The sequence below is a fragment of the Bidens hawaiensis genome, unplaced genomic scaffold, assembly GCF_021521415.1.
Source record: "Bidens hawaiensis isolate Kalapana, Puna unplaced genomic scaffold, B.hawaiensis_p1.1 tig00026364_1, whole genome shotgun sequence".
Taxonomy (NCBI): domain Eukaryota; kingdom Viridiplantae; phylum Streptophyta; class Magnoliopsida; order Asterales; family Asteraceae; genus Bidens; species Bidens hawaiensis.
Genome location: NW_027494239.1, coordinates 22538 through 45744, shown reverse-complemented (window position 1 = coordinate 45744; position 23207 = coordinate 22538). Strand labels below are relative to the sequence as shown.

Here is a 23207-nt window from a genome sequence, read left to right as displayed (position 1 = left end):
AGATAGTTCTTGAATGATGAACTAAACGACCCAAATAGAGTCTAACGAGCCGAATAACTATTGAATGAACTATACGATTTGTATAGTGTCTATCCGAGCCAAATACCTCATAAACTGCGAAAACCTAAAAACCAGTTGTTGATTATCATCAATAATGCGTAAAATAAGAGATTAAAATGTTAAATTGGTTGAAATATGATTATACTTACGGGGTGTATAGGCTCTCGTATAGGTTTGATATACTCTCAAGTTCTATACGAATTGTGAAGGCCTATACGAGTCGTATAGACTGTAAAAGGCTGTCACTCTGTTCTCTCCATACATATATCAGACATATAGTTTATACACCTATACGAGTTGTTAGACGTATATAGACACCATAGGGTGACGCGTGTATATAACATCCCACTATTTATTATTAATATTGTTATGTAGAACCTCTAAATTTAAACTCACCCAACAGCATTGATTTTCATAACGGACAACACCCATGAATTCAAAAACCCAAGCCATCAAATATCAAACAAACATTCTCCACTTACAAAAGGAATGAACTTCAAAACAATCTTTATTCTTAACCCACGTCACAAATGCTCCCTGAAGTCCTTGGTTCACTTCTGCATCAATGCTCCAAAACAAGATCATTCCGACCCGGGTTTTCCCTCCATGCCATCACCATCAAAATGGGTTTCCAATCAAATATCATAATATCCAATCACACCCTCAATATGTACGCCAAATGCGGCAAAATCAACCTTGCACGCCAAGTGTTCGATGAAATGCCCGAACGAAACCTCATAACTTGGTCCGCTATGATTTCGGGTTATGATCAGGCCGGGCGACCCTTATACGCGGTCGACCTGTTCTCCCGGATGAAACGTGACCAAGCGAACGAGTTTGTGTTCGCTAGTGCCATTAGCGCGTGCGCTAGCTTAATTGCGGTTAATGTAGGCAAACAAATTCACACATTGTCTGTTGTTTTAGGTTTTGCGGACGTTTCTTTTGTTTCGAACTCGCTTGTTTCATTTTACATGAAATGTGGACTGTCTAGTGATGCATTGTCGGTTTTTGTCACGAGTTTTGAACGGAACACGGTTGCGTATAACGCGATAATTACAGGGTTGGTTGAAAACAAACAAGGTTATAAAGCGTATGAGATGTTTAAACTTATGTGCAGACAAGGTCTCGTTCCAAATCGGTTTAGTTTAGTCCCACTTTTAACAGACTGTACCGACCCAAATGATATTCGCGTCGGGTCACAGTTGCATTGCCAAGCGGTCAAACTGAATCTTGACTCGATACCGTTTGTTGGGAACGTGCTAATTACAATGTACTCAAAGTTTAATATGATCAAAGACGCAGAAAACATTTTCTGGTTAATTAAGGAAAAAGATATGATTTCATGGAATACGTTTATTTCCGTGTGTTGTCATAATCTTGATCATGTTAAAGGTTTAAGTGTATTTAGAGAAATGATAAACACACGTTTAATTCCCGATGATTTCTCATACACGAGTGCACTAGCTGCGTGTTCGGGTCTCGCATCATCCGTTTTTGGTAGACAAATTCACGGGAATTTGATTAGAACGAGGTTAAGCTACGATACAGGTGTCGGTAACGCGCTTATTAACATGTATGCAAAATGCGGTTCGATAAAACATGCGGTTACTGTTTTTAACCAAATGGGGTTTCGTAATATTGTTTCGTGGAACACGCTCATGGCGGGCTTTGCGAACCATGGGTACGGGGAGCAGGTAGTTGACTTGTTTGACCAGATGAAGAAGTTAAAAGTTGAACCGGATTCGGTCACGTTTATCGCGCTTTTAACGGGTTTGAACCACACGGGACGTGTGGAAGAGGGGAGGCTTTACTTTAATGAGATGCAAGAAAGTTATGGGATTGTTCCGAGCGTTGACCATGTGGCTTGCATGGTTGACCTGCTCGGGCGGGCCCGGAGGGTTAAAGAGGCGGAAGAGTATATGGAAAGGTATTGTTTTGAACATGATCCGGTTGTTCTTGGGTGTTTATTGTCTGCGTGTCGGGTGCATGGTGATGTTGTTGTGGGAAAGCGTACAGCTGAGCGGTTTTTGAAGGTTCATAAAGTTTCTACTTCACCATACGTGTTGTTGTCGAATCTTTATGCTTCGGAGAGCATGTGGGATGACGTGGCAGAGGCGAGAAAATAGTTGAAAGATAGTTTAATGAAGAAGGAACCGGGACATAGCTTGATTGAGGTTAAAGGGGTTGTTGAGAAGTTTACTGTTGGAAGGATTTCTCATCCTAGAATTGAAGAGATTGTTGGTATGCTTCAAATTTTGAGTTTTGTAGAAGACGGGTTTTGACGTGTTTTTTAGCTAATTTATATTTATTTTACTCGTTTAACTTGTTAGAAATGTATAAATCACGAGGCGGATCAGTTCACTTACAGGTAAATGAATCAAAATGGTTACCTCTATAAGTAATCTTGTTTAACCTTGTAGCTTTTTCCTTTAATGAAAATATAAGTTTCAGAGGAATATTAATAATTGCTTGATGTTGTAACACCATAATTTGCATCTGCTGAATAGTTTAGCCATACTGTGTTCTTGGTTTATAAGGAGAGTTTAATTATGCATTCTCATAATCAAATTCCTTATAGCGGCATTACATAGGTCAGGGCGTAGGTTTGGGACGGGTTTTGGTCATCTGATAGTAAAATTGTATCCCGTACAGTGTACACTATCTGATACTTGTGCGGTATCAGAATTCAGATTACTCAATTATTGTTAGGTTCATGGGTTTTCTGTGGGTATCACGATCCCATTTACCGTTGGATTCCCATAAGTCCAAGCACGGTCTCAAAACTCTTTCCAAAAGCCGACTTGAAATATCTGATACTTTAAAAGATTGTTGACGTTGCGTTTTGGTTATGAGACACTTAAAAACACCTTGTTACAAAAGGCTGCGTCAACGTGGTTGATGCTCAATTGTTCAGTATGCATGTTCCGGGTAATGATAAGTTCTAGCATCAATCTATTCTCATGTAACAGCAAGTCACTACTGAAGCTTTAGTCATAGGGCCGGCCCATATGTTTTAGAGACTAAAGCTAGGGCTTTAGGCATGCAAATTTTTGAGGCTCAATTTAAAGAAAATATACAAAATGATATATCATGTATATAAAAGATTGAAGTTGATTTTGTTAGGAAAGAAGGATGCTCAAGTCTACTGGTTAAATGAGTGCCTTTAAAAAGGAATGAAACTGTTTTGGTTTTATATTAACTTATTTATCTAGCTTAAATGTCAAGAATCGTATTGAACAATGAGGATATCATATTGAATCAAAAGATTTGCAGGTAGTCTTTCATTATGTGTAAGTGTTTATATTCATAATGCGTTTGTATTATTAATTTAACTGATTTTCGTGGTATTGTTATTTTTCTTTTTCACATCTTCTCATAAGCATAGGGTAAAAGGTTTGATTTGTTTAAACCTGTCATTTTTTAAGCCAACCTGGCAAGTTAAAGAAGAACGGTTTGACTTAGAATTTCTGTCAAAACTAGACCGTGTACACCCTACTCATAGGAACACATTAATAATTTAATAATGTCATACCCGATCAAAGACAAATTATAAAACTTGTGAGCTCCTTAGAAGGAGATAGGTTCACAAGATAATGTTTCTTATGAGACAAGACACACTTGGTGGTCTTAGCGAGGGTGCGAAGCACCAGACGCGCTCGAGCGAAATGTGGCGCTTTGATGGCGCACTTCACACGCTCGTATAGCCGTAGCCACTTGAGAGCCGCCTTAGTATTTTTGGAAAGTAGAAGGACCAAAAAAATGAAAATTTTAAGTTTTGAAACCAATCGCGCTACACAACGGGCAAGAGATAAGTCCATCGCAATTCGAAATGAAGCTTCACAAAACTCGAGATTTGGCGATGTCATGCTACGCGACGGCTAAATCCTTTGGGCCATCGCGATACGCGATGACCGCGTTAAATAACTGGAGACTCGTGTCCCACCACGTGTGTCACACCCCAACCTAAGGCAGAAATGCCGGAGCGTGATCCGATTGCTCACAGCTCGAAGATACTATCATAATATAAATGTGGCAATATCTATTTAATTATTTTATTTCAAATGTGCACACAATATTCAAATACAACAAACAATTTATATATATATATATAACAAGTTAAATTCATGTTTGTCTTTAATAAACCTTAAGGTCTTTCTAAGTGTCCAAACTTTAAATCAAACAACCTACATATGCGTAGAAAACAGAGTTTGTCAACAACACATGTTGAGTGAGTTTACCACCAGTTTTGCAAAAAAATAATGTTAATATAATAAAAAAGAGAAATAAGCAAAACGTAATAAATGCAGTAAATGAATCAAACCATGAGCAAATAAGTTGTCGATTAAACCAATGCCAAGCGAATCGGGCGCCGGTAATCAACCATGAGCAAATAATAATAATAAGATCGTTGCCAAACGAATCGGGCGTTGGTCAATGAGAACCCTTCACAAGGGGATATGTCAAACGAATGCACATAAACAAGTAAGCGCATAACAAGTATATTTGATTAATCACACACAATTACACGTTTGCTATTTTTGATATATATATATATATATATATATATATATATATATGGGGTGGGATCTAGTGAAAACTCCTCTTAAAGAGAAAACTTTGAAATTACATATTTCCCTAAACCATGCTTAAAGAGCATTGTACATTTTACATTAAAAACTTGTATTTTGGGGAAATATGTAATTTACATAGTTTAGGAAGGGGAAATATGTAAAAATCCCTTATTCTTATATGTTGTTATTGGTTTAAAAAAAAAAACAGAAAAAGAAAAAGAAACCCTTGCCGGTAACCTCGTCGGTATTGTGCACATGTGTAATAGTGTGTATTGCATATATGCAAAAGTGTTTGTATTGCATAAAATATAACACTACTGCACATATTTGATACACACTATTGTATATATGCAATATAAGACTAATACACACATCGAATACACATTAGTATGTATGTGTAATACAACATTAACGCACATGTGCACCACATCGACTTTTATTTTATTATTATTATTATTTTTTCATATAATACAACACAATTACACATATACAATACACAAATATTGAATATATGCAATTAAACACTATTAAACTAAAAAATACATAGTAATACACATGTGTAATACAACAGTATCGCATAGTAATACGTATGTGCATTACAGCGGTTTTTTTTTTTCATTTTTTTCGAGCAAAAGGTAAGAAAATATAAGAATAATGGAAAAAACAGAAATTTGAAAATATTTTTTTATTTTTAATTAAAAATAATTCTTTAAGAGTTTTTAAGTTTTCTCTCTAAAGATAAGTTTTCTCTTGATCCTCTCCCTATATATATATATAGTATGATATACGCATATGCCCCCAAAACGTTTTAGAAAACTGAGTAAAATAGGGGAATGATAAAACTCACCTTAGATTAAAAGCAAGCGATTAATTATTAAGATACACGAACTAAAGATTAAGCGAGTCGTCCAATACGCGTCAAACGAGATTAATGATCAGAACCTGAAACTTTGAGATATGATAATATAAGTAAAAACAAACTTAATGTAGCTATAATCGATCCAAACGGACATCTAGAACTCTGGTTATGTTAAATTTAGGATTTAAGCGAGCAGGTACTGACCAGAATCCGAACAGAGAGTCGGAAGTCAGTTTTTGGTTAGTAGCCTTAAAATTTCTTTACGAGAATAAAAGTCTTCTGGACCAAATGTTGAATCCGACCAGAAGTATGAGAAAATGTCAAGTCAAACTTGTTGACTGTTTTGCCCTTTAATGGGTTTTAAGCGAATTGACCAGTCAACACCCTTCAACCACTGAAATTGATTGAAGCTTATTGACTAGGGAATGTATATGAATGATTCCTATGTTTACAACTTAACCAAAAAGTGAAAGGATTGATGAGAAACGGAAGTCAAAGGTCAGTGTATAAGCAAAGTCAACCGATTAAGCGTGTATCTTCAACAGTAAAGCAAAAACCGAATAAGATTGGTGATGAACAACAGGGATGACGGCTGGGAATTATGAATTAGAGTTTAGGGAAGATTTATGTCAGAGAATATATGATATGTTTATATAGGATATACTAAATCGAACTAAATATGGTAACTTACTCGTTTAAGAAACCGAATGGGCCTTTAATGATCAAATCAATATTATAACCAGTAAATTTCGTTCTTGATCAAGGTTAAGGAGTATGGACATGTATCTAAGCTATATTAGTTTTCTTGGGTCTTAAAACAATTGATTATTTTAAGGCCCCGATCCCTGTAGACTTACATTCGGGGTTGGATTTACTCATAAACTCAGTTTGATACAGCGGAAGCAAAATCAATTTGCAGCGGAAACTAAAAACTTTTTGCATAACAACTTCCTCCTCACTAATCTTCAATATGGAATTCCTCGTACGCGCCTCAAGCTTGCCACGTCATCACAATACCTGCATGCATACTAAAAGTCAGCTATATGCTGAGTGAGTTATAACGTTTCTTTATCTTTCACAACATACGATTTATAAGCAAATCACATATTTCATACATTTATATATGGCATAACGTTTATAATTCTTTATTTTCTTTCTCTATGTCTGTCTATCAATCATTTAATAACTATATTCTTATACGCTTACTCGTAACTGAGCCTCCTACTCTTACTCATAACCGAGCCTCCTATTCTTGCTTTTAACCGGGCCTCCTAACCATGCTCATAACTGTTGGTGCATAATGTCAGTAGTTCATAGTCTAGTGTCTGTAATCGAGTCTGTAATGTTTAATTATGTTTTGTATGTTTAAGCGAAGTTACTGACAAGTTCGCTTAACAGGCGAACTTGTTAGTCAAGCGAAGTTATGGACAACTTCGCCTGAACATGCCAGGCGAAGTTGTCGTGTATTTATATACCTAGCTTACGGCTTAGTGTTAAGTTCCAATTAGTTGTTCGTTTCAGTAGTTTATCAAGTTCATTGTAACGTGAGGACGAGAGTCTGTAATAGTGATATCGTATCACGTGTTTGAGTTATTATATAACGTGTGTTCGTTTCGTGTGTTCATGTGATTCGTGTTCTATACTCGTAACGATCTACGCAGGGATTCCGCACCTGAGTTGATCGAGATATCTCGTGCGATCCGTCCAGGGAACCTACAATTGGTATCAGAGCTTTTGCTCGATTGTGTGGTTCGGGATATTCACGCGGGTGTAGAAATCGTCCCGTTTCGACTATTCGCGGGACGTGTTTTCTGTGTTTTTGAGTCAATCTTACCTCCTACCATCGTATTCAAGCCTTTGCACCGTCAAAAACCTCGTAAAATCCAGATTTCAGATCTGCAAAAACGTCCGTGTTCATCAGGCGAAGTTGCCGTCAGGATACGTAGGGTTTCGGCGAAGATATAAGGTTAAGCGAAGTTATCCACAACTTCGCCTACCTTCTCAAGTTCGCCTAACTCAGCGAAGTTCTCTACAACTCCGCCTACCTCCTATGTTCGCTTACCTTAAGCGAAGTTAATCATCTGCGAAGTTCTTCAGCGAAGTTAATCTGCGGCGAAGTTAAGGCTTAAGCGAAGTTATCCGTAACTTCGCCTACAGTACTTTTCAGAAAATTTTTTGATTTTTTGATTTTTTTCGGGTTTCTTTGTTTTCGAGAAAGATGTCGTCAATTAACATCTCTGAGTTAGTAAAGATGGAAGTAGAAGCAGGGTCAGCTACTAAGGCCCCAAGGTTGCTGAAGGGAACCGATTTCGTTGCATGGAAGGATCGGTTCATACAATATGTCAAATACCAGGATGCGAAGATGTGGGTATGCATCCAGGATGGTTATATTCCACCAGTTATGGAGTATGAAGGTCGTGATCAAATCAAAAAGTATAGCAAAATGGAATAAGAAGAGAAAAAGATGTATGAGGCCGAGAGCAAGGCTCATGCTGCTATTACTATGGCTCTTCCACAAGAGATCCTTCATACGTTTAGAAAGTATACGTCAGCAAGAGAGCTTTGGGAAGCTCTTGAGAACAGATTTGAAGGGAATGTAGGAATCCGTGCTTCAAAGATAAAATTGCTCAAAACCCAGTTCTCAGTCTTCAAGTATTTGAAGAATGTATCTTTAGATGATATTATCAGTAGATATTATCATCTGATGACTGAATTGAGCAACTATTCAATTTCCTACCGAGAAGAAGAAATAGTTGAGAAGCTTCTAGATGCTCTCCCACCAAAATGGGAGATGTACACTGTGCTGATGAGGGAAGACAAAGACTTTCCCACATATGATCTAGAAACGGCAGTCAACAAGCTCAGAACCTTTAAGCTTAACATGGTCAGAAAAGAGACACCTATGGATCAGGTTCAAGATCCAGGTATGTATGGAGCTAAATTCAACACTAGCTCAGGATCGAAGACTGAATCTGCTGCCTACTACTCGAAGGGAGAGTCGGGCGCAAACTCATCACATGAGGGTCATGTGTCAGTCAACACAAATGGTGATGTTTGCTATGTAGCAGGTGGATCGAGTGGTTCTCAACCCCAGGTAAGCAAGAGTAGTTACTCTCCAAGTATTCCCAGCAACAACTACTCCAAGATGCATATGAGTGTCAAGTCTGCTAAAGAGCAGTTTGGTCTCTATGCTTCTTTTATTGCTTCCTATGAGAACTACATTCAAGGGAAGATTGTTGATCCAGCTGTGTTGGATGAAGACTATGACCAGATTGATGCTGATGATCTGGAGGAAATGGATTTGCAATGGCAGATGGCTATGATCGTAAGAAGAGTGAAGCGGTTTATGAGAAAGACCGGAAGAAAGTTTGTCGGTGGAAAGCCAGGGTTTGACAAGACGAAGGTGAGATGCTACAACTGTCAGCAAAACGGCCACTTTGCTAAGGAGTGCAGGAATGAGCGTGTAGAACGTGGTCAAGGAAAGTCTACACAGCATAATGAGGGTAGAAAAGATTATAGTGCCATGATGTCCAGAGAAGATGGTGAATACAACTGGAACCTGCATTCTAAAGAAACTTTTGAGCAGGCAAATTTGGCGAAGGTTGAAACTGAAGAAAGTGAGAAGGTTACCGGAGAAGAAAAAGCTTTCATGGCAGATGTTAAAGACCAGCTCTCCGAGGTATGTTCTAAACCTACATGTTCTAAATGTGAAAACTTGTCTGAGCAATTAGCAACTATAACCGATCAGTATGTTAGGTTGGATGCTGAATTTAAAACCCTAAAAGAAGATCATCATTTTACAAAAGCAAGAGAAAATAGCTATAAAGTCAAAATAAAAGCCTGTGAAAAAGATGTTAAAAGTCTAAAAACAAAACTTGCTGAAAAAATTGAAGTGATTGATTTAAGCTATGAAGTTTTGGAAGAAAAAACCAAACTAATTGCTGATAGAGAAAAACAGATTGCTAATCACCAGGTAAAAGTGGTGGAACTGAATAGAAAACTAGAGCAGTTCAGAAATTCCTCTGCTATTCTTGATCACCTTGTTAGTGATCAAGGTTCCTCTGCTAAGAGAGGAGGAATCGGTTATCATGAGGTTCCACCACCTTATAATCACAATTACACTTTTAACCCTAGTGTTCAGAAATCTGTTGACTTTGAGGTTGCTCAGACAGTACCAGTTAAAGTAACTTGTAAAGAACCAAATGTTAGTGGAGGCGAAACAAGTTCGCCTGTTTCAAGTGTTAAAATTTCTGATCCAAGTCCAGTCTCATCGAATTCGGATAAGTCATCCGAGTCTGGTAAGGCAAAAGAGGAGGTGGTATTACCAAATGGTGGAGAGAAAGATAAGACGAATAAAAAGAGTACTCCACTAAACCCGTACGTCCCACCATATGTGAGACGAACAGGCGGTAATAAAGCCTCGACATCTAAAACACCGGTTGATAAAAAGGTTGAGCATAGGTGTTGTTTTATGTGTAATCAATTAGGACATCTTGTTGCAGATTGCCCTCTGAAGCAGTGATTCAGAGGTGTGAGGCCTACTAAAACTGAGAATAAGCCTAATAGTAATTATCATACTGCTAAAAATGAAAACCATTCAAAATTCAAAAATGCGACTAATTCAGGTTTTCATAGAAACAAATCTCAGTTTTACACTGCTAATAACCAAACCACAAGCTATAATTCTTTCAATTCACAAAGGTTTGGAAGGCCTCACAATCAATCTTCAAGGAGATATCCTAATAGGACTTACAGGAATTATCCAGAGACTAACTTTGGAAAGCCAAAGTTTGGGATGTATAGATTCAAGACCAATTGGTCTTGGGTCCCTAAATTCTAATCTTTTGCTTTATTGTGCAGGAACAGTTGAACAGGGCTGCCAACAATCTTTGGGTTGTGGATAGCGGCTGTTCCCGGCACATGACGGGTAACAAATACTTGTTACACGATTTGAAACCTGTTCAAGGAGGGAGAGTGAGCTTTGCCGGTGAAAGTGGAGGCAAGATTACAGGAATGGGAACGGTGTCGAACGGAAAGATGACATTGGAGAAAGTTAACTTTGTGGAAGAATTGAAGCACAATCTGCTGAGTGTGTCGCAGATCTGTGATAAGGAGTACACCGTTCATTTTACAAAGAATGAGGCGATTGTGTTGCAACCGGTTTTCAGATACCAGAGGAGTGGATTGTGATGAAGGCTCCACGTGAAAAAAATACGTATATTATGGATATGAGGTCGACTGAAATGGCCACGGAAGAATCATGCCTTATGACAAAAGCGAGCGAATCGGAGTCGGAATTGTGGCATAGGAGAATGGGGCACATTCATCTTCGGAAGATGAACCACATTGTCAAGAATGGACTTGTGCTGGGCGTTCCCTTGAAAAGTTTCAATTTTGAAGACAAATGTCTACCGTGCAAGAAGGGAAAGCAGCACAAGAAATCCCATCTTACCAAGAAAGTCAATTCAATTGTCAGTACCCTAGAATTGCTTCACATGGATCTCTTCGGTCCCGTGAATGCAAAAAGTCTGGGAGGTACTTCTTATTGCTTGGTGATCACTGATGATTACTCACGATATTCGTGGGTATATTTCCTGAAATCAAAAGATGAAACGGCTCAGATGGTGAAGAATTTGATTACCAAAGTTGAGAACGTTATGGATAAAAGGGTTAAGTTCATCAGGAGTGACAATGGAACGGAGTTCAAGAATTTTGAGATGGAGATCTTCTGCCTTCAGAAAGGGATCGAACACCAATACAGCGCTCCGTATACACCGCAACAGAATGGAGTGGCTGAAAGGAAGAACAGAACATTAATTGAAGGAGCCAGAACTATGCTAGCTGATTCAAAGCTTCCTGTGGTGTTCTGGGCTGAAGCTGTTGCTACAGCCTGCTATATCCTCAATAGAGTCTTGACGGTTAAACGACTTAATAAAACGTGTTATGAGCTTATGCATGGGAGGAAGCCCAACTTGAGTGGTCTTGAACCATTCGGGTCCCCTTGTTCGATTTTAAAGACAAATTCTAAATTTGGTGAAGTAGCCGATGAAGGAATCTTAGTCGGTTATGTTGTTGGGACACCCAACAGACGTGTCTTTAATACATCGACCAGCAAGGTTGAGGTGGTGTGTAACACCGATATCACAAGTTACCAACCACCAAAACCAAGCAACGGACATGCTGAGTTTTTCGACTATGTTAAACTTTTTAAGTATTTTAACATACCGTATTTGGATATTGCTGAAGAAGAAGAGAGAGTTGCTACGAAGATGATCCTTGACGAGGAAGAAAATCTATTGCAAAGACAGCTGATCGATAAATGTCAACCTTCCTCATCAAATGCTATCGATACCCCTGCTGCCTCGACTGAAGAAGAATTTTTCAATCCGTTTCACTCTCAGCATGAAACAACCATTGACGAGCTCTCTTCTAACTTGGAAGACAATTTGCATGTCGGTTCTGTTCCGACCACGAGAATTCATAAAGATCACCCTTTGGAGAATGTGATTGGTGATGTGTCCTCCGGTGTACAAACAAGACGTAGCTTGAATGAGCACACCTGTGTTTACACAAGCATCAAGGAGACAGGCATAATCAACGAATGCTTGTACACCTGCTTTATCAGCCAGATTGAACCGAAGAATTAAAAAAATGGCTCTCAAGGACAGCTCGTGGGTCGAAGCTATGCAAGAAGAATTGGCTCAATTCAAGAAAATGGAAGTTTGGACTTTGGTTGAAAAACCGAAGCATGTGCATGCGATAGGCACAAAATGGGTTTTTAAGTGCAAGAGAGATGAGAAAGGGATTATTATAAGGAACAAGGCGAGGTTAGTCGTTAAAGGTTTTAATCAACAAGAGGGGATTGATTATAATGAAGTGTTCGCTCCTGTGGCAAGATTGGAAGCCATTAGATTGTTTTTGGCGTTTGCTGCTTATAAGAAGATGAAGGTATTTCAGTTGGATGTGAAAAGTGCGTTTCTGAATGGGAAAGTTGATGAGGTAGTGTATGTTGAGCAACCTCCGGGTTTTCCTGACCCAGACTTTCTAGACCACGTGTACAAGTTAAGCAAGGCTTTGTATGGACTTCATCAGGCACCTCGTGCCTGGTACTCAACTTTATCAGATTACTTGCTTGAAAATGGGTTTGAAAGAGGGAAGATTGATAGCACGTTGTTCTTCAAGAGAGAAGGAAGCGACTTCCTGCTGGTGCAAGTCTATGTGGATGACATTATTTTTGCAGCATCAAAAGTCTCCATGTGTCAGGAGTTTGAGTCTGTCATGAAGAAAAGGTTTGAAATGAGTGCTATGGGTGAACTAACTTTCTTTTTAGGATTGCAGGTTGATCAGAAGAAGGATGGGATGTTCATTCATCAGACCAAGTATGTCCATGATGTGCTCAAACGCTTCAAGATGGAGGACAGCACTCCATTCGATACTCCAGTCTGCGTCAATCACAAATTGGGTGCTGATTCAGACAACGATGCAGACGTGGACTCAACCTAATATCGGGTACCACAACCCCAGCTTCGGCTTGCCCTTGATCCAACCTTGGAAAATGATAGATATACTGATTCTGTGTGCTTAACTAGTGAAGTTATTAGGCTTAAAAGACTTTAGGACAGTCATTGTATGTCATGGTAGCTTTTTATGGTGCGTAAAAGTAGATGTGATACAAACTAAATCTACTCGATTTTGCGTGGAAACTCCTTAAGAGTTTTGCATGTCTTCATATATATCTTTCCGAATGATAGGCAGAAAAGCGATTACCTAGTCATACACGAGCCCATAAATGTTCTGATTCCCGCAAAGATAGTGTGTGAAGAAACTGCAGTGATCCAGATTCGGGACTTGCAGTTGTTTACTACTCTGAAGTCTATGTAAATGTTTATCATAAAAAAAAAAAAAAAAATTAGGAGTTATTGAAACATTCTATAGCTGATAATGTCAAGACTTCTCAATCATGGAGTAAGAAAGAGAACGGGAATCAGATGAAGAGTACTTACAAACTTAATCAGACACTATGGGTCGAGGTCAATTCGGGGTGACTTGGGGAAAGCCAAATACGCTTTGAGAATAGATAGGAGGCATCATAATCTCTGAGTTGTTGCTCACTTAAATTTTGAGGCATAATTGAACCTAACTCGTATCACAGAAACGATGAAAACCATCTTAAGTTATTTACCTGCTTACAACCTGTTTCTTTATGTCATAATACAGCTAAACACGGATCTATGTGACAGTCACGTAATTAGTATGATTCCTGTTCGGATCTTCTCTAAAACATAGTAGTCCCTATCGAGACTGAAATTTGATCCCTTGTACTTTAATTTTTAAAAGTTTTTAGTACTTAGGTAGTTTTATGATTTTATATCTGGTTACTTGGACTTGATCGTGTCATTTAATTCTTAAAGGGAAGTTTTTAAAAATTAATTGAAAAATGTTCAAATTATAAGGTTTGATTTTGTAAATATAGGCGAAGTTGTTAAACAGGCGAACTTGTGAATAACTTCGCCTAGGCGAAGTTAACCGTAACTTCGCCTGTGTAACTCCGCCCCTATATAAAGAATACTTAAGGTCATTCGTTCAGTATTTTCAATATCAGCGAACTTATACTCTCAGATTAATCAGCGAACTTATCGATCTTGTCTTTCGATCTTCTTTGTTATCTTTCTTCGATTTCAAACCGATTTAAAGGTTGGTTGGGTCATTATATCGTATAATCGATGTTCATGTTGTTAATCCTAGGTTGTTTCGACACCCGGTTAGTGACCTCGGACGTCGGACTTTTGAACACGATTTCAAAAACTTGTCTTTACGTGGTCATGAACAAAACGATCGTGCAGATACTCTTAATATCATGTGTTTTAGACTCCTCAATCGTCAAAATTGACCGAAACATCAGATTTTTCGATTTTGAATCGATCTTACTGTTGTCGTTTCAGATTCAGGCGAACTTAAGGTTTGGGCGAAGTTATCCGTAACTTCGCCTGAGGCTTAAATTCGCCTGAGGCGATGTTGTGGTGAGGCGAAGTTAACATTACTTCGCCTGGACCTTTTAACTTATTAGTTATCAGACGAACTTAAAGATGAAGCGAAGTTGTTCCCAACTTCGTCCCAACTTTAACTTCGCCTATACAGATTTTATCACAACTTCGCTCATGGTAACAAGCGAACTTGTGTTATGCCTTAACGTTTATCTAACTTGGTTCGTTTGTTGCAGATATGGCTGCAGTAGCAGGTGCTGGAGGTGCTGGAGGAGATGACGAAGATAATCAGAGGCAATTCTTCCCGGGTCACAATATGTATATCACCTTAGACCCGGAAGCGAACGGAGTTGAAGATTACCGCGAGATAATCACTTTCCTCCTTCGCTCGAGGATATTCCATGCAATCACTACGACTCTGCCGATTTCCTTACCCAATATTGAGGATTTTTGGCAGACAGTGGAATACGATTGCCGCGTTGAGCCCCCGGTTATGCGAGCAACCGTCAACAATCAAGAAGTTCAGTTCTCTTCTGAACAAATACGGGTGGCTTTATCTTTTGGAGAGGAGACTAGGGATGACCCTACAGAGTTTGTTGCTCCGTTCCGCGATGGAGCATTTCTACGAATGGGCTATTCTGGTCCATTGGGCGATACACAACGGAGGAAGGGTTTCCTACTTGATCAGTGGCGCTTCCTCATGCACGTAATGATTGTCTGCATGTCTGGGAGGAAGGCGGGCACTGATGGTATGGGTGCGTCCATGTAGTCAGCAATGACTGCTCTGACTTATAACAAACGTTATAGCTTTAGTCAGATGGTCTTTTATGAGATCGATAGACAGAGGAGAGCGATGGCTCGTGATAGGTTCATCATGTATCCAAGATTCATTCAGATGATCTTGAATCATGTTGCTCCCACGTTGCCTCAACGACGTCCAATAAGGTACGTGGAGAGTGTGAGCAAACGTATCTTCGCTCAATGCCGAACATCCAGCGCGAGGAGCAAGCCTGAACTGCGTCCAAGGCATACTCCACTCTTTGGGTACTTAATAAACCCGGGGTATGTGCCAGCTCGTGGGGATGAGTTCAGAGACCCGGCACCACAAAAGGCAGGAGCATCTCAAGCTATACCTGCTGCTCCTGTTGTGTCACCGGAGGAGGAAGTGGACCTTGATGCAGAATTCGGAGGTCAAGGATTCTTCGATATGGATCGGGTGGATCCAGAGGAGAACGTTCAGATCCCAGGTGACCGTGTCTCGACTGTGCGTGTTACTAGAGCAGCTACGACGGTGGCTGACTCAGATCTTGATGATGTTATGGATGAGGCGAGAAGGATGTTGGTGACTCAAGAGAGGACGTTTGGATAGAGAAAGAGGACAGCTGATGATAGTGAGTCAGAAGAAGAAGAGGATATTCACAAGTTGATTAGACGTTCAAGACGGGAAAGGACAGATGCAGGTATGGGAGCTGGAGAGACTTCAAGAGTTGTACGTTTCGCTCCGCCCGCACTGTCAGGTATGTCGATTGTTCCTACATCACTACAGGTCACAAGTTTAAGCGCCGCGGATGTTCCCGTGGTGGCTACATCATCAGCTTTCGGCATTCCATCTACTACTTTCCAGAGGACGACTCCGGAGATTGTGTCTTTACCACCTCCAACGCTTACTCCTTCAGAAGTGGTTGCACAATTTGTAGAGTCCACAGTCGTTGCAACTGCAGGGTTGTCGGTCACGATACCACCTGCGGTTACGTCCACAGCTGCTTCTGATGTCCCGGTTTCATTCGAAATCCCTGCTGAGTATACTCAAGACACATCTCACATGAGGTTTGATTTCGATGCAACCCTCTCAGACTCGGAGAGAATAGCTGCACTTGAGCGGGTCGTGGCAGAACAATCAAGGGTGAATCTTGTCCAGACCCAGGCTATTCAACGCCTAGTAGCAGAAAATCAACTACAGTCGTCCCTCCTGGTTGAACATGGGAGAATTATAGATGCTATGAAGGAGTTCTTGGCATCTCAGGGGGAGACAGGCTGTAAAGGCGACGAGTTAAGGACAAAGAAGAGATATGATAGAGACGATGATCCCAATGCATCGAAAGGTGTAGGTGGTGAGTTGCCAAGAACTACTCAAGCTCTTGGGACTTCCACAGCTCAGGGGGAGTCTGCAGGTGCGGCTGGCAGTTCTGGTGGTGATGAAGTGGTGATGGTTGATGATGAAGAAATGGGAGATGATGTGATTAATGCTTTGAAAGAATTAGATGATGATATGTTTAGTGATGATGTGTTGTTTGATGATGATGTATTGCCAGTCGAAGAGATTGAAAAGATTGGTGCTCAGATTGTGATTGAAGAAGATGTTGAAGAAGGTGAAATAGTAGAAGAGAATGTGGAGCATGACATTCCAGGTGTGGAGAAAGCAGATATGGGTAATGAGACAGTAATCGATGAGACTGAATGGGAAGAGCAGCCTAGGTGGAAGGAAGGCTATGCTCAGTGGTTCGTCAAAACGAAGAAACCGGCGGTCCCTACAATGTTTAAGAAGAGTTACAATATTAAAGGCTATGCTGAAGCGAAGAAAGGGATTATTTGCTGGATCTATGATGAGCAGTTGAAGCTCTTTGTGATTAAACGGTATGACGGCGTTCAGTATTTTAAAAGAATGTTAAGGTCGTTGAATACACTGCCGGAATGTGAAGTGAAAGACTTAGCCAGATTGGGGTTAATCAATCGGAGTGACGATAATATGGCTAGAGTTATTGGGAAAATTGTATGGAGAGAGAGTATAAAAGAGAAGAAGTTTGAGCTGTTGAAACCGCAGAAGGGAAAACTTGTTGAAGACAAGGATAGAGGTTTGAGAGCTGATGGAAAACCTTGGATGGTCATGAAGTATAAACCGATCCGGTGTTTGAAAGAAGTACCGATGAAGCTTATGCCCAAGGATGTGCTTAAAGACCTAAAGTGGTGGTTTGTGGATTGTGAGACAGCAGAGGCAGTGATGGAAGACGAGGATGAACAAGAGCTCCTAAGAGTTTACGATCCGATGCATTTGGTAAACTTATCGCAAGCTGATCTGCAGGTGCTCAATGAGAAGAAAATCTTTTATATTCCTGCTTGGAAGGACGAAGCGAGGAAGTATCAGAGAGTTGTGTCAGTTTGTGTTAGAGAAGGAGTGCATGCGTGAAGATACAAGGTTGAAGATTACAAGACAAGTGCTTAAAGATCAAGATATGAAGCTACTGCCAAGGGGGAGTCTGTTGGTGCATAATGTCAGTAGTTCATAGTCTAATGTCTGTAATCGAGTCTGTAATGTTTAATTATATTTTGTATGTTTAAGCGAAGTTACTGACAAGTTCGCTTAACAGGCGAACTTGTTAATCAAGCGAAGTTATGGACAATTCGCCTGAACATGCCAGGCGAAGTTGTCGTGTATTTATATACCTAGCTTACGGCTTAGTGTTAAGTTCCAATTAGTTGTTCGTTTCAGTAGTTTATCAAGTTCATTGTAACGTGAGGACGAGAGTCTGTAATAGTGATATCGTATCACGTGTTTGAGTTATTATATAACGTGTGTTCGTTTCGTGTGTTCGTGTGATTCGTGTTCTATACTCGTAACGATCTACGCAGGGATTCCGCACCTTAGTTGATCGAGATATCTCGTGCGATCCGTCCAGGGAACCTACAATAACCGAGCCTCCTATCCTTGCTCATAACCAAGCCACCTACCCTTGCTCATAACCGAGCCTCCTACCCTTGCTCATAACCGAGCCTGCATTGTTCATAACCGAGCCTTCTATCCTTGCTCATAACCGAGGCTGCATTGCTTATAACCGAGCCTTCTATCCTTGCTCATAACCGAGCCTTCTATCCTTGCTCATAACCGAGACTTCCTTGCTCATGACCGAGCTAGAGGGATTTGCCATCCTAACTTATTGCGCATGCATGAGGCCCGAAGGCTCTACGCATGAACCTATACACATTCTTCTATACATAGCATCCATACTTATTGATGTTCATCTAACATTCTTAGCAAGCATAGTAGGATCTGTTCCTTAACTCTTTCTATTCTAGCTGTCATTCAAACATTCAAATACATATATTAATAAATTAATTTATAAACTCGTTCTTACAAGATATATGTCATTAACTAAAGTCACATATATCTATTCTTTCACATACGAGTATGCATACAGCCCCAAAAACCTTTAAAGGAAAAAGGGGGCTAGAACTCACCTGTAGTCGATTCCTCTCTGAATTAATAGTAATTCCTTTCTTCCACCGTGCTCGACTAACTGCTAATAATACACACGTATTAATCTCTATATTTTCTTCATTACTTATTTGATTAAGTTAACGGGGTTAATTTTTAAGTTAACCGAACCGACATATAACCTTCTTGAACTGTTCATATTAATTTAATATACTTAACCTTATTTATTGTTATTATATATTTATATGATATTCACTTCATTATTATTAACTCACGTTCCCAATGCGTTTACAAGTTTATGAGTTAACATCCTTAAGCGGGTTCGGGTTCGTGTCGGGTCTACACCTAACTTCATTAAAGATTTCACTTCTTTAACGGGTGGGTTCATATTTAACTTCCATTCCTTTGTTTGAGGCGGGTCATGGGTTGTTCAACGAGTCGGGTCTCGGGTTCGGGTTTTTCTTAAGTTTAGCATCCAAGTATTATCTTTATTATTATTTTATTATTATTAACTAAAAAAGTCTTATTATTATTATTATTATTGTTATTATTATTATTATTATTATTATTATGATAATATAAACTATCACCACCCCCCTATCTACATAACCCTAGCGGCCCCCCCACCCCCACTCTTCTTCCTTCTTTCCTCTCACCCGCAACCGCCGCCACCTTCCTTCATTCCTTCATATCCGGTGATGGGGAACAAGAGTCAAGGGTGGCCCTCAATTAATTCACACATTGTAACATATAAGAAAAACCCATATTTATTTCGGCCTAAAGTTGTCAACTTTGAAAATTGAAGGATTAAAATAATCTCAAAATCAAGTAATGGGAAAATGAGATAAGAAAAAAATTAAGCATCTTATGTTTAAGGAAGTAGGACAATCCATCCCACATGGAAAGATGGAAGAAAAGGGAAGCATTCCCCATGGGTATAAATACGGAATAGAATTTTCATCAAACATGGAAACAAACAAAGAAATGGAAGCTCTTAATAAGGAAGCAAGTTTCCATAGAAATGTTTTAATGTGACTAACCACTCTCCATAGTCCTAGCGGAGAGTGCGAAGCACCCGATGCGCATGCGCACGGACTAGGACTCGGACTCGGGCGATGGGCGTAATGTGGCGTTTTGATGGCGCACTTGGCACTTCGCATCGCCGTGAGCCGCATAAGGGCCGCTTTGGTATTTTTGGATAGTACAAGGAGTGAAAATGGAAATTTAAAACTTGCATCTTCGCCGCATAAGGGCTGCTTTGGTATTTTTGGATTGTACAAGGAGTGAAAATGGAAATTTGAAACTTGTATCTTCGCGATACGCGAAGTTGCAAAGAAGGCATCTTCGCGATATGCGAAAGACAAAAGACTTGAACCGACCTTGAAGCATTTTCGTGATACGCAAAGTTTCAGGTCAGGCATCTTCGTGATACGCGAAGTTGCATCTCTGCATGCATGACACATGGAGACACGTGGCAGCTCCTGGTGACACGTGGCAACCCTACTGCTGACTCAGCAAAACTAGTGCATCTTCGTGATACGCAAAGCAGCTTTGCGATACGCGAAGTTGCAACATTACAGCTATAAATAGAACGGTGTTCGGCACATTCCAACTCACACCAACCACTTCACTTTTCACACGTATTTCATCGTTTTGCGTGCCAACCTCGAAAGGCGTACCAACCTCGTGAAGCGTGCCAAGCTCCGAAGCTCTGACGGTTTGAGCGATAATACGCGATATAGAGTAGAAGTGCCGCTCGATAAATCATAGGCATTTAACTCCAAATACCCGTACGAGGTAGGGGTTCTGATTAAGTTATAATTTTATTATTATAAAAGCTTAGACCATAGTCGGGGGTATAGCCCGAACCTTGATTACTGATAAGCATAATATAACTTTTCATAAGTAAGGGTTATTGTTAAATAGTATTTCTTAATGATTAATCCAATAAACAAGTTTGTATTGCTAAAAAAATTTAGAAAATTTCATAAGCAAGCGATTCAAAAAGGGGTAGCGGCGCAGCTTGTTGCCCGCTTGCCTTCTGTTTCGATGTAATCCAATAAACAAGTTTGTATTGCTAAGAAATTTAGAAACATTAAGAAATATACTATTCATTTACACAGATTATAGTTAAAGTAATGTTTCTTCTTAAAGAAGAAACCTGGTATAAATGTTTCTTCCTGAAGAAGAAACATGATATATAATTAATAAATAAATAAAGGGACTAAATGTCCACATGTTTTATACAAACAAATTATCAAGGTTACAGCTATACAAAACAGACTACGAGGTCTGAAGCTAAATCGTAGATCTTGATATTTATACAAATGTTATTCTCGTACTATAGGACCGAGATAACAATAAATCAATCAATCAGAAAGCTAAAAACAGAAACATGAATCAGTAACATAAACCGATTTACAGACAGGGATCAGTAACAGAAACTGATTAATATACAGGAATCAGTGTCAGAAACTGATTTACAATCATACAAGGTGAATACGCCCCAACCTTTTACAACTCTTTTAGAGTCTGAACTGTTTATATATGATTTACGATTCCTTAAAACTTTGTGTAACAATAATAAGAAACGGGCATACTTAAATTAAGAGTATACATGTGTCTAGATCCATACATACATGGTGACTCGGAATTCCCTGAGGCCATGCATATCATCAAACATGCCTCTGGTAGTCTACGGGACTGATCAGAGAAATGATATTGTGTATATGATTAATTGTACATGTATTTAGGGTAATTGTAACCCAATTGAGTTGGGTGCCTAATGAGTATTGTCACAAAGGTATTATTATTGTTTACACACTGGTATTATTGAGTCAGCGTCATTCACCGGCTGTGTGCTGACGTATTTTTCCCCACATTTCAGGGAACTGTAAAGAACAGAACTGACAGGTAAGACTGATAGAAGATTGGAGACATAGTCATTAGAGGTGATCTGATGGCTCAGATATTTTATTCAGAATATTATAAAGAATGATATTTTCAAAAGATATGTATTTAAATTATCAAACGGGTATTCAACTCCCGAGATTTCAATATAATAATATTTTATCTGAAAATTCTTCCGCTGATATTTTACAATATCCAAACGGGTATTCTAACCCGACTATAAATGAATAATATGTTTTAAAGACTTCCGCTAATAACCCGCAACTCTGATATAATTTCAAAACCAGATGCCAACTAACGAGTGTCGCACCCATGCCCTATGTCGGGGCGTGACACACAGGGTCGCACACAGGTTGAATCGCACAACATTCAAGTCACGTGAATGGTTTCACAGATTTGCTTCGCACGAATGGTTTCACTGATTCGCTTTGCGCGAATGATTTCACATATTCGCTTCGCATCAACTCCAATCGCATGGGTTTTGAGTCGCATCGGAGTTATTATTCGAGTCGCATGGAGTGCGACTTAACCCAACCGGGTTTGCTCTCTTCGATCCCCTTATTCGTGTCGATTCTCCCTTGGCCCCAGGTTGTTTGTTCCCGTTGAGTTCCTACACTTAGGGTCAAGCTGCCCGGGAAAATGGATCATAGATTCCCGTGAGTCGGGTCCGTCTTTGCTCAGATCCGCATAAGATTCAAGCCAGATCCGCCTTATGTACTTCGAACCTGTTGAGCTGTATTACCTTTCTGCCACTGGACTCAATTTTAGGGTTGGGTTTCCCCTTTTGGTTCACACGATTCCTTTCCTCTTCCTTTGAGTCCAGTAACCGGGGACTCGAACATACTTAATCTTTATATGTATTCACTCGCCAATTTGTTCAAACGAACTCTAACCCAATTTCCATGGTTTAAGAACGATCCATTAGTGTCGGTTTACTCGGTTCACTTAGAGTTCATTTAGGTCAAATTGTCCGGTTCGTTTTGTGTTCAACTTTCAAGAATTCAATTGTTCATTTATGATTATCTTAAACGAAATGAAAATGAAACGAAAAGGATATTTTATTTATCTTAAAACATAACGTTTACCTTTAAATGTGATTGCACTAGATCTTGAATGGACAAAAGGATGGAATGGGTGTACAGGGGGATTTGTGTGTGTTTGGGTGTGTGGGTGATGATTGGGGAATGATGGTAAAATGATAAGGATAAGGTTGAAATTAGGGTTTAAGGGTTTAAATAGGCAAAGCCCAAAGGCTTTAGGCCTAAATCACTCTCAAGTCCATTAATCAGTCTTAGCGAATTAGGTATACTTATTACCTAGGATTTGACTAGAAATAAGGAAATTGCTGAAAACATTGGTATTCAGTACCATCTGATATAATCACTAAATGATTAAATATGACACGGATAGGATTTAATCCTACACGGGTATTAATTCAAACAAAATAGGTACTTAACTAAAGAAATATTGTCCACTCCATGAGATGGATCGGAGTCAAACCAAGTTATGGAATCACAAGGTTATTGGAACAAATCTTAGGGAATATAATACTAAATTCCTTGAATATTGCCGATTGGTTCCACATCTAGTTACTCCGGAATATAATAAGATCA

General features: G+C 39.5%; 1 pseudogene; it reads left to right on the top strand.

Moving 5' to 3' along the window:
- Positions 1 to 578: 578 nt before the first annotated feature.
- On the top strand, positions 579 to 2435 carry LOC143573298 (pentatricopeptide repeat-containing protein At2g33680 pseudogene; annotated as a pseudogene).
- Positions 2436 to 23207: the final 20772 nt, after the last annotated feature.